This window comes from Phascolarctos cinereus, unplaced genomic scaffold (genome assembly GCF_003287225.1).
Source record: "Phascolarctos cinereus isolate Bilbo 61053 unplaced genomic scaffold, phaCin_HiC Scaffold_9;HRSCAF=440, whole genome shotgun sequence".
Classification (NCBI taxonomy): domain Eukaryota; kingdom Metazoa; phylum Chordata; class Mammalia; order Diprotodontia; family Phascolarctidae; genus Phascolarctos; species Phascolarctos cinereus.
This window is the reverse complement of record NW_027556402.1, coordinates 134,340,403-134,353,180: the sequence shown is the minus strand read 5'-3', so window position 1 is coordinate 134,353,180 and position 12,778 is coordinate 134,340,403. Positions and strand designations below refer to the sequence as shown.

At 33.2% G+C, this 12,778-nt stretch overlaps 1 protein-coding gene across 9 annotated transcripts in view; it reads right to left on the bottom strand.

Moving 5' to 3' along the window:
- EPHA5 (EPH receptor A5) overlaps window positions 1–12,778 on the bottom strand; it is a 493,180-nt gene that overhangs the window by 215,897 nt on the left and 264,505 nt on the right. The window lies entirely within an intron of this gene.

Here is a 12,778-nt window from a genome sequence, read left to right as displayed (position 1 = left end):
GATAGATAGATAGATAGATATAGATAGATATATCTATCTATCTATCTATCTATATCTATCTATCTATATCTATCTATATAGATAGATAGATATAGATAGATAGATAGATAGATAAGCAAACTCATAGTTTGGTGAATGACTAACTTTCATAGAGATAATCTTATAATTCCCAAGACAAAGTTGGGCTAGGAAGTAGAGAGCTAGCCATAGAGTCAGGAAGACCGGGGTTGAAGTCCCTCCTATGACACTTACTGACCGAATAGACTTAGGTAAACTTCTTCACCTCTAAGTGCCCAGTGCAATACACTGAAACTCTAAGTATAAGAGTAGGAGCTGGTCTGTATGGGTAGAATGAATTTCCTAACCAATAATTCCCTGTACTAGGAAAATTACAAAACTGGTTTTAAAAAAATAAGTCAATAATGTTATTGTATTCAAATACAGTTTAAAAATATGCAACATTACAATTTCCCTATAGGTGACACATGCAGTATTTAGCTTCTTGTTTCATCAGTTCTCCAAATTTGAAATTAATTTTGAAGAGTTAAAATAATCCATACAAGTATCAGTCTGAACATCCATAACAACTTGTCATTGACCATAGAGTTCAATAGAAAATTTTGCTGAATGCAATAAATTCTGTCTACTTTGCATGTGCTACAGATAAGATGAGGTTTCCAGTAAATCACTCAAAGGGTTTCCCATCATGATTGTAAGTGGGAGTTGGCTTTATTGAGGAGATTTCTTCAGTGGATCTAATTATGCTGAGAAAAGAGCATTAATGCTTTTATAAATTCATAGCCAATGTGGGGATATTTGAAAGATAAGTATGAGCTTTTGATAGTACTAGTTCTTTTCTTGTAGTGAAATGATTGGAAAGATTTATTTTTTTTCATTTTAATATAATTACTCTGGGACATTATACTCCACTTAGCTAAGTATTAAGTTCTTAAGTATCTTATCCTCCTTTTCTAGACAAGTCATTCACATAGGCATCTTCTTTTATCCCTTTTAGTATTTGCTTTTAAATGCAAAGTGGCTCCTCACAAATTCTATATATCTGGCAATCACCCCAAATAAGATATACATTCTCTTTTTATTATTAAGTGATCTCTAAACGTTGTGTTCTAATGTCACATAAAACCCTATCTTAAAAAATCCCAAAAGTCTCTGAATTCAAGGCATAGAAGAGAAAAAATGAATGCCATTTTCTGTTGTATATGTAAAAGCCTAGGTAAAAATATCATTTTCCTGGAAAAAAAATAATTTGATTGTATAGTTTCTATTTAAGTATTATAGATATGCAAAAAAGGTTTTCACATATTCACTTATCTCACAAAAAAAACCACATTGATTTCTACCATTTCCAGGAATTTTTATTTTTAGTTATAAGAATCTGATTTTTTATCACCTTCCTCTATAAAAAAAAAAAGCAAAGATTCCTATAGAATTTTTTTTCTTTCAGATCAGCATTTTTCTTATTTTAACACATAGCTTTGTAAACTGCATTCCTAATAACTTAGGAAAAAAGTTCAATTAAAAATGCGTACATAACTATATTGACATTGCATTTTCACAATCATGTGCATAATTGACATTCAATTTCTTTTAAAATGGAGTTAGTTTCCTATTCTTAATTAGAATTTCTTAGATAATAAAGATCTGTTTCTTTTAAAACACAAGCATTTACCTCTATGATTAAAAAAAAGTTATTTAATTCTGTCTACCTAATACCCTAAAATAAAATTATTTCAGAAACAAATATTAGTCTATATGAATATTTGAGGAAGTAGTAACAAAATCAGATCATACATTTGCTTAACCTTTTTATCTCTATACAAAATATTTAAATAAATTATTTCTTTCAAAGATAGTCACCCTGTCATAATTGCTAGAAGTCAGGTCTTGGGTTTAGTAAGCCCTGGGCTTCAGTTCTGATTCTCACACATATTAAATATATGAACCTGGGCAAGTCACCTAATCTCTCTGAATTCCAGGCAAGTGTCTAATGAGTTGTAAAAGAACATCTGACTTATATTAACAGAGGTGGTCTCTGTCTCTTATTCTAATGAAATCACATCTCTGGAGAAATGTACATATAGGCCAGTAGAAGGCAAGGTTGAAAGATTTAATTTCATAGAGATATTGTGTGTCTCTTGACCAAGAATAAACCTAGATAAGTTCAGTGACCTATTCCTGTGTTGATTTCTGGTGGATGAACTTTTTGGCTTCAGGAGCTGTCATAAACCATCCATTTAAGCATATAAGAAGTTGTAATCATTAAGTGGAATCCACAGTGACAGAATTTGGTCAACTCTTGATATGGAGGCTTGATATGGAGAAGGATCCAGTAAAGGAGACATTAAATAAGCAAATAGGTAGGAAGAAAAACAGGAATGAGTGGTGTCCTATAAACCTAGAGAGAAGTGAATATTAAGTAGGAGAGAGTGATCAATAGAGTGAAAGGCTACACAGAAGTCAAGGAAAATGAGGATTGAGACAATGCCATTGGATATGACAACTAAAAGATCTTTAGCAAGTTGGAGAAAGAAGCTTTGGTGTAATGATATCAAAAGACAGACTATAAGGGTTTAAGAAAAGAATGAGAGGAAAGTAGAAGTACTTATTGTAAAAGACCTTTTCAAGGAGTCTGTTTGCAAAGTGCAGACAAGAAATAGCACCATAGTTAGTAGGGGTGGGATGATCAATTAGGGAATTTTTCAAGAAAGGGAAGAAATGGGTATATTTGTTTTGTTGTTGCTGTTATTGAGTTAAGCAGTAGTGTTTGAGTCTTTGTAACACCATAGACCATAGAATGCCAGGCCCTTCTATCCTCTACTATTTTTTTAAGTCTGTCCAAGTTCATGTTTATTATTCCTATGACACTATTTATAAATATCATCCTCTGCCATCCCCTTCTCTTTTGCCTTCAATCTTTCCCAACAGTGTCTTTTTCAATGAGTCCTGTCTTCTCATTATATGAACAAAGTAGGAAATAAGCTGATAAAGAAAGAGAGATTGAAAACAAGTGAAAAGGTTATAAGCATGGGGGACTGGGGCAGGGGATGGAGAAATACCCTCTACATAGTGGAGAAGCTAGGAACAGAAAAAGATTTGAGGGAAAATATAATGAGTACAAATTCAGAAATGTTGAGTTTAAGGTATTTATGGGGTACTCAGGCAAGATGTCCTAAAGGTAATTCATAATATTGGACCATAGCTCAGTAGAGAGATTAAAGATATATGTGTAGATAGATAAATAGATAGATATACACATACATATATGCATATAGATATGTGTTTATACACATATAGATAAATGCAAACATATATGCCTCTGTGTGTATATATATGTGTGTGCATATATATCAGTAGAGAGTTTAAGTCTGTGTACATATGTCTCTATATATCATATATATTATATATGTGTGTATACATATGTGTATGTGTATCTACCTATGGCCATGTGTACATACATAAATACACATCTACACAAATGCATATGTGTGTTTTTGGGAATGATCATCATTAAGATGATAACTGACTCCATGAGAGTATGATGATATTATACAGGGAAAAGAGAAGAGGATCCAATTCAGAGCTTTAGGATATATCATATTTAGTGGGCCTAACATGTATATAGAACCAGCAAAGGATAATGAGTAGTAACTATAGGTAAAGGCAGAATCAATGGAAAAGAGTATCATGAAAATCTAGAGAGTGGCTGGGCATAGCTGAGCATACTTTTCATCCCTACTATGGGGGAAGCTGAAGCTGGTAGAGTTCATTAATTTCAGTTGAATGTTTAGGTAAAAAAAAAACAGATTAGAGGTTAAAATATCAGAGGAAGAGAAATAGAGGTTTTTAGCATAGATAGCTATTTCAAAAATCTGAACCAAGAAGGGAAGATTTAGAATTATATCTTTATTAAAATTTAGAAGCTGATTCTTCCCATTTCCAAGTACTTCCATTTTTTTTTCCTTTACTCAGAAATGACTGTTTAGTGCCACTAAAATCATTCCATTGACAATTTGGTTTACAAGCAGTTCTTCAGGTCTATATACATTGCATACAGAGAAGTGCTATATGCACAGATCCCTGAGAGAATACCTCCCTCTCCTCTTCCCAATTAGTACTGAAAGTCAAACCAAATCTGCTTCTGCAGACAGATAGCAGAGGGAAAGGAAATGAAAACAAAAATGCACAACATATAACAAGGGCAGCTGATGTCTAGAGTGTACAAGATATAATTAGCCTTCAAAAAGGTCTTCAATTTATCTAATTATATCTGATTAAGAATGACAGAAAGTCATTATAGAACATGAGTTTACTATGCTTCTCATCTCTGTGAAGCAGGGAATGCAAGATAAGTTAGTTTACTTGGATAAATTTTCAGCTAGATATAATTTGAGGATGAGAAAGAGTAGAGGTAGCTTGCTAGTAATGAGAAAGAAGTTGTAATATTGTTTCAAGCTTTTATTTGAATTCAATAAAATATAACAAAAATGGTTTACTATCTGTCCCACCCTATCCCCAATATACAAATGGCATTTGAAAACAGCAAGAGAGTTGGCTACCAACATTATTCAAAAAAACGCTTCGTGAAAAATCCTCCTTGCAGGCTATGCTGCTTGCATTGGGCTACTCCTCTTTCTATTCCCACCAGAAATACAGTTTTAAATAACCTTGGCATTGATAAGTGAGATTTCACATTATTTTTCCACCAAGCAACATCATAGCTATAGAACAAGTCCAAATTCATGTCCAATTAGATGTATCTTTAATGATGTCGTTTAGGCAAACTAATGAATGTCTTAATTTATTGTTTCTTGTTTCACTAAATATTTCCCATTTAACAATCATTTTTTAAAAATTCTGTGCTCTAAATTCTGTCCCTCCATCTCAACCTTCTCCCGTCCTTGAGAAGACAAGCAATTTGATCCTGATTAGACACATGAAACCATGCAAAATCAGCCATGTTGCAAAAGAAAGAAAAACAAACAAACAAAAAAAGAAAAATAAAGAAAGTTAAAGAGAGTATGTTTCAATCCGCATTCAGAGTTTGTCATTTCTGTGGTGGGTGAAAGTTGAAATGGCTGAGGAAGCAAAAGTTCGATCTGAGCATGATATACATACACACACACACACACACACACACACACACACACACACACACACACATATATATATATGTATGTACACGTATGTGTGTGCATATATATATATATACATATATACATATATGTGTGTGCACGTATATATATATATGTACACGTATGTGTGTGTATATATATATACATATATACATATATGTGTGTGTGCATACATATATATATGTGTGTATATATATATGTGTGTGTGTGTATATATATATATATATATAGATATATATATAGATATAGATATATATATATTAGCATAATGATGTATTAACCAATTCTTCCCAATTTTCTAACAATAGAGACCAGGCTTTTTCCTCAGCTTAGGGCTGGACCCTGAATACAGGGGGAGAAGGCTTTTATTAAAAACAATTAATCAAACAGGGACAATTAATTTAAAAGTAAACAGTAAAACTAATTAGGTAGTCTGATTTCTAATTAGAATATTAGGAACTTTCCAAGTTGGAAGTGGCCAGAATGAACAGGTTCAATTCCCTGAATTTAGAAAAAAATAGGTGTCCCACTCCTCCCAAGTGCATGTAAACAATAAAAGGAACATAGAAACAACAGCTAATTGATCAGTGAGAGGCCAGTTTTCAGATAACACGTATGGGTTGTTTGAGATGTATAATTGTGAGAAAACTCCTTGCATCAAACTTTGGATCTGAGTTTATAGTTATTAGAACGTAGGTCCTTTAGATCCCCTAGGTCTTCTAAGCAGCAGTTAGGTTATTCCAGCTTCCTAGGCATGCAAGGCTAGGTTCAAACAGTACAATAACATTTTCTCCCAATTCCCACAACTGAATAAAATTTTCTCATAAGACTGAAGTAGGGCTAAAATTATAATTAAAAAGAGATTAAACTACCTCCAAAATTGAGTCACAACATGGAGTCAGTGTGTTTCACTCAATTCCAACAATTAACCACTGGCTGTCCTAAACCCCTCAATTCCTTCAATTTCCTCAGAGGATAGTAGAGATGTTATAAAATGGACAAGTGAAGACATGGAGGTTCTCACATAAGGAATGGCTTGGGACATGGTCAAGAAACAGTCATAGAATGGCTGTGTTGATTTCCATGTGAGATTTGAATCAATGTCAAGAATTAAAAAAATCATCGTAATAAAGTATGGGCACTTAAAATGTATGAATCAGAATTATCAACTACTCTCACTCTATTTCTTTGAAAGTCTACAACTTTTATTCAGTCAGGATATTGTGTAGTAGACATAGATGATTCTGGAAAATGCTACTGAAGATTATAGTGTTCATTAATTTCCTATTCTAAAAATCCATTCTTTAAAAAAAAAAATGAAATGGGAAGGGCAGCTAGGTGGTACAGTGGAGAGAGCACCAGCCCTGGAGTCAGGAGGACCTGAGTTCAAATGTAGCCTCAGATACTTAACACTTACTAGCTATGTGACTGTGGGCAAGTCACTTACCCTCAATTGCTTCATCAAAAAAGAAAACAAAATGAAATGCTCTGACAGTAACAGTGATTATTTTAACAATGACTCACCTCTTTGATGTAAGAGAGAAAACTGAGAGCTATACATAACAGAAAAGACCAGGAAATGCATTCCTTCTCAGCTATATAAAAAAGTTAACAGCAAACTAAAAACTTTTTTTTTCTGAAGAAAAACACAAAGAGAACAGTCACAAAATATCTAAAAGATGGAATGTTGGGGTCAAGCACATATAAGATTTGATTTATTAGAAAATCCAAGTCAAGCTTTCTTTTTATTTTCTAAATCCAGTTAAAAGAATTACTATACGAAGACATCATCAAAAGACTTCGAAAGAGTTTGTGAATATTCATTCAACTTCAGTGCAAGAGAATAGTTTAACACTATAATAGCAAATAGGCATGGTCAAAACAGACAAAATCACAGCATTCATACTGATTTTTTCACTGCCTATAGTAGAAATACATAGGTTTTAGGTGCCTCAAAATACTATTAAGCATTTGGAAAGCTAGTTAAAAAGCCAGAGAAAATGACGACTTCCTTTTTTGGTTGTATCTGATTTGACTGCAAACTAATCTCAACGTAAGTCAGGTAACCATATATTGCTTCTAAAGTTGTCAATTGAGAATCCTCTGAATCAGTTACACCTTTCTTGATGATTCAGCTATAAATGTTTACTGTATTCACAAATCTCTCATGTCAATGTACTTGGCTATCTCCTATATACTTAACATATTACAAAATTTGTATTATATACATATATGTACGTATGTTCATATCTATGTATACGTATCTAAAGCATATAGATACATGTATGTGTGTTACAGATTTGTCATTTCTTGAATGCCATTAGATTGTAATCTCTTAGAGGACTGGGTCTATGGTTTGTTTTATGAAGGTGTTCTTCATGTCTAGCAGATGAAATTTAACATAGGCACTTAACAAATGTTTGTTAAATTAAGCTGAATTATATTCCCAATTTTAATCACAAACTGCTTTTAAATGAGAATGTGGTGCAAATGTGAATAAAAAAAGAAAGAAAGAGGTACAAAGTATTTCAGCAAATGTTCCCACATATCAAAAATTTGACATTAAGTGGAATGTTTCAGATTCCTTCACTTTTAAAAAGCCCACCCAGTAAAACTTAATCTAGTCAAAACATCTTTTTCTAAGAAAAAAAATAAGCAGGAAGACTGAACCTTAATCCCCTTTTAAAGAAAAAAAGATTCTGGAATTTCACCAGAAAACAAATTTTATACCATATAATACTTCAAATGGGCTGTTAAGCATTAATCTTGCACTTTCCTAGCTCTCCTCAAACTCAAGTTTCCTTGATGAGGCTGTTGACAAGAATACAAAGCCACAGGAAAGGCAGAGATTTCTAAAAATGTCTCTTTTTGTTGTCTTATTTCCTCAGCAGGTGCAAAGAGATGCTGATTTTGTTTCTGTGCATTTATTTAAACCATGGTTAATGGAAGTTAAAAGTAACTATTTAAGAATGATGCCTATCATCTAAATTTTGTCTTTTGTCAAATGCCATGACAATTTCCTGATTATTCAGCTCTACTAAACCCTGGATTCTGGAAGACAATGTCAATATAGTTCAGGCTTTTCCAGTTTCTACCACACCAGAAAGACTGAGAGCACAGGTTTAGTGATTTGCTACCCAGCTGTCATCTGATCACTTCCTCGGATAAATCTGGAGGAAAAAAAAAAACATTGGCAAGTTTGAAAGTTGATTTTTGTTTGTTTGGGGGTTTGATTTTGGCCATTGTAACTTTAGAATATCTTTTACTGAGGCAAGGGTATCATGATCTATTTTAATGTGGAAAGTTCAACACAAATGAAGTTAGAAATCATTGATATACTGAAGTACTCAGGAAGTCATGGAGCCTAACCTGCTATGCTATGGTCAGTTACTGCTAAGTACACAATAATCCAATTTGATCTGATTCTTGGAGAGAGATGTACCAGAAGAATTGTAAAGGATCCTTGCTGGGTGAAGAGCTTTTTTGTTCCTACTACATATGAATACATGATATATTTTATATTTTTGAATCCCTAATACTGCCTTACAAATAATTGTTGCTCAATAAATAATTATATTGAATACAAGTGAAATTATAGACCTTTCCCCCTATTCACGAAACATTATATTGCAAAATTTGCTGCATTGTAAACTAAGGTTTCTTAACCTTTTTATGTCATTGACCATGTCAGCAGATGATAAAGCAAAGCCTTTGGACTCCTGGCAATAGTGCTTTTAAATCCACAGGATTATAAAGAAACCTAAAAGCTAGTGAAAATAAAGATGTGATTCTTTTCAGAGACTCTCTGAAATCTATATGTGGAATCCCTTGATTTGTAGGGAGCCCACCTATATTAAGAACTCTTCCTCTAGTGTAATAAAAATGGCATACTCAAACAAGACTTTTGAAACTGATAACATAGCAAGGAGGTTAACAACACAGCATAGAGGCTAGAGAGCCAGTGTGGGGTCAGGAAGATCACAATGCACGTGCAACCTCTTACACATTGAGGCTGGATGATCCTAGGCAAGTCACTTAACTGTTTAGTATCCTCAGAGTACTCTCTAAAACTATTAAGTTGTTCAGATAAAAATGGGAACTTCCAAGAAATAGCGAAAACTGTAAAGGCATAGAGTATTTCAGAACTAGAGAAAAAAAAACTTTCATTTCTGAACAGAAATTATGTCCCCTCCTCATAAGATAACATTAAAGTAAATCTGTTGATGTTCATTTAAATTAAAACTGACAGTGGACTCATATGTGTCAATAATTACATCATGTTTGATTGAAAAGAAAAAAGATTCTTCTCTAAGTCCCTCTCCAATACTTTACCCTGAAATTTAAATGTGTATCTGGGTTCTAATAAGGGATGTCACAATTACAAGAAATAATTGATTTTATCAAGCCAAAAAGATTTCAAGTAAAGGCATCGAAATGACCTATAAATCAGATGCCAATACCAGATAACAGAAAAGAATAAAGGAATGAACATGTATTAAGTACCTACTATCTACCTAATACTATGCTAAGGTCATCACAAATGTTATCTCAGATCAATGAAGTTTAGAGAGATTTATCCCCTAAGAATATACCAGATAAGTTTAGACAGAGATTCATAATCAGAGGGTGACCATTTTTCCCTACCCTACCCAGTCACGGCAATTTAAGGAAAGAGTATGCTAAGGTGTAGAGAGGTTATGAGCTATACCTTTGGAGCTAGTACCCACAGTGGTTAAATAATAGATCTTTGTAGAATGCATTAATGATCCTTTTAAAACAGTATGTTATTCATGAACATGTGGAAGGGGAAAGGAACAACATTTAAAGCATTTATATAGTACCCACTACAAGGTAGGCACTATTTTGCATGCTTTACAAATATCTATGTCTATATCTATATCTATATCTATCTATCTATCTATCTATCTATCTATCTATCTGTCTGTCTAAAATTTGATCCCCTCAACAACTCTCTTAGGTAGGCACTGTCTCATTTTAAAACTGAGGAAAAGGAGGCAAATAGAGGTTAAATGACTTGCCAAGGGTCACACATCTAGGAAATTTCTTAAGCCAGATATAAACTGAGGACTTCCTGACTCCAGATCTAATACTCTATTTATTGCACCACTTAGCTACGTTAAAGTAGAAAGTATAATGTAGTTTCAAACCTAAATATTGTAAAAATTGCTAGTGAAGTTGCTTCTGACTTTTTGAAACTATCCCTTTTCTTGCAGCCAAATAATGGAATTAATATAAGAGCTACCATTAAGCCAAAACAATAGCTATTAATTGGCTGTTTAAAAAATAGTTATGTGTGGGTCTGTAATATATAATTTAAAACTATAACTGGCCTTAGCTTCTAATAAATGCTGAGGTCACAGGATCATAGATTGAGAAGTGTAAGAGACCACAAAAGTCATCTAACATTTCTACATTAAATACAGGCAAAATGATCAAAGCAGTTGTTGACACTCGTTTGGAAGTAATGAGTCATTTGCCACTCACTTTTACTGTGTACATTTCTAGGTAGATCCCAAATGATAAAATTGAAGGTATTATCATTAAAACATAATTCTTAACCAGAAATAATGCCCCTCCTAATCCCTAATAAAGATTATCTCTAAGATTGTGAGAGATTTATATTAGCCTTCACCTAAACAGTTATGCTCATAGGACATACATGATCATTTCAAGAAGCAATAAAGCTTAGATAATCATATGAGGCTACTGTTCATTTCACATGATAATTCAATCTCTTCCTCTATATATTTTAGGGCAAACAGACAACCTGGATTTATGAAGTCAACCATAAGTTTTACCTTTATATTCCAGATGCTTTATAGCCCTATTTTCATTTGCAAAATGGGTCTTGGCTTTCTGCTCAAAACCACCTAGATAAGGAACATTGAAGGAAGCCACAGATTAGGATGAGATAAAAAGGAGAGAGACTCAAAGGAATTATCCCAGAAGTAATCATGCAATATTGTAGCTTGAAAATAGTATTTGTAAGATAAATGAGATCATCCCTTATATTTGGCTTAACTTATAGCTCAGGTATGTTAAGGGATAATATCTCTTTATTTCCCTTCTGGATGCTGCTCTGACTGTAGCTATTGGTGTTTATAAATTGGCCCCCACCTCCAGTTTTTAAAATATCAGTCTCACAGAAATGTCATAAATAATTTGAATTCCCTTAAACGCTAACAAGGAATGGGAAGCACTCTTCAGAGGTTATTTGTTATAAAAGGTTGTTGAATTCGCAGCAATGGTTGATTTGAAGCAATTTCTTTCTCCCCCCCTTCACTTTTATATTTTACAAGTACATCTATGAGCCCATGGGAATATTTTAAAATGAATGGTTTTCGCTATGCAGTAGAAATTGTTATTTTCAAAATACTTTCAATACACAAATATGTTAGTCCAAGTAAAATAATGGATAATTCTGTGGACTTGAGCTATAAAGGACCTGATAAATTCTTTAAAATGTGTTTCTCTAACATTACCTCAAAATGCCTATAGAGGGGCAGTAGAGTATACTTGCAAATTTTTTTTGAGTTGGTATTCTGAGAAATGAATTCAAGTCCTGTCTTTGGCATGTATTAGCTATGCTATGAGAAATAACTTTAACAATCCTAATCCTTACTCAGACACACAAGTGAAACAAACACATATTTTATATGTTTATATGAATATACATATACATATGCATATGTATGTGTGAGGGTTTATTGATGTGTCTATCTTTACTTATTTAAATTTAGGGGTAGTGTATTTTTGGTTTAATGAGAAAAAAAAGTGTGGGGGGAGAACTTGAAAACCTTTAAGCTTTCTGACTCCAAAGACAGCCTTTTTTTCTACATCCCATGATTAAACTAAAAAGCATATTGACTTAAGAGGCTATATGGAGATGGAGATAGAGATATATAGATAAAGACAGTTAAAGATACAGATCTATTGTGACTATGAGCAAGTCACAACTTCTCAGTGCCCAAACATCTTTCTAAGATTCCAGGTTACAATAAAGTCACTCATCCAGATCAGTGGAAGGAGTTCCCATATCAAAAAGTCCCTAAAGCAACAAAATCCCAGGTGTAAAACTTAAAAAATAAAGTTAATACACATTCAATAAACTGATAGATAGATAGATAGATAGATAGACAGACAGACAGACAGACAGACAGACAGACAGACAGATAGATAGATAGATAGATAGATAGATAGATAGATAGATAGATAGATAGATAGATAGATAGATGGATGGATGGATAGATGGATGGATAGACGGATGGATGGATGGATGGATGGACAGATGGATGATGTCATAGCCTGGACAAAATGTGTTTTTATTCACTTTTTCCCCTGATATGGATGCCTTCCCCAACCTTCCTATTACTGTAGATTTCATTGAAGATCTTCTGTATCTCCCAGAGTCTTAATGTAAGTTAATACATTCAAACAAGATTATGATCTCCTAGAAAACCTTACTATTTATAGTAAATTGGATTTTTCCAGACTCTGGAAAATAGCATAGATGAATACATGACTGGCTTTGCACTTAAAAAAATACTAAATACACATTAAATCATTGAACAAAATTATCTTTCTAGGTAGAGATATCCTACCAT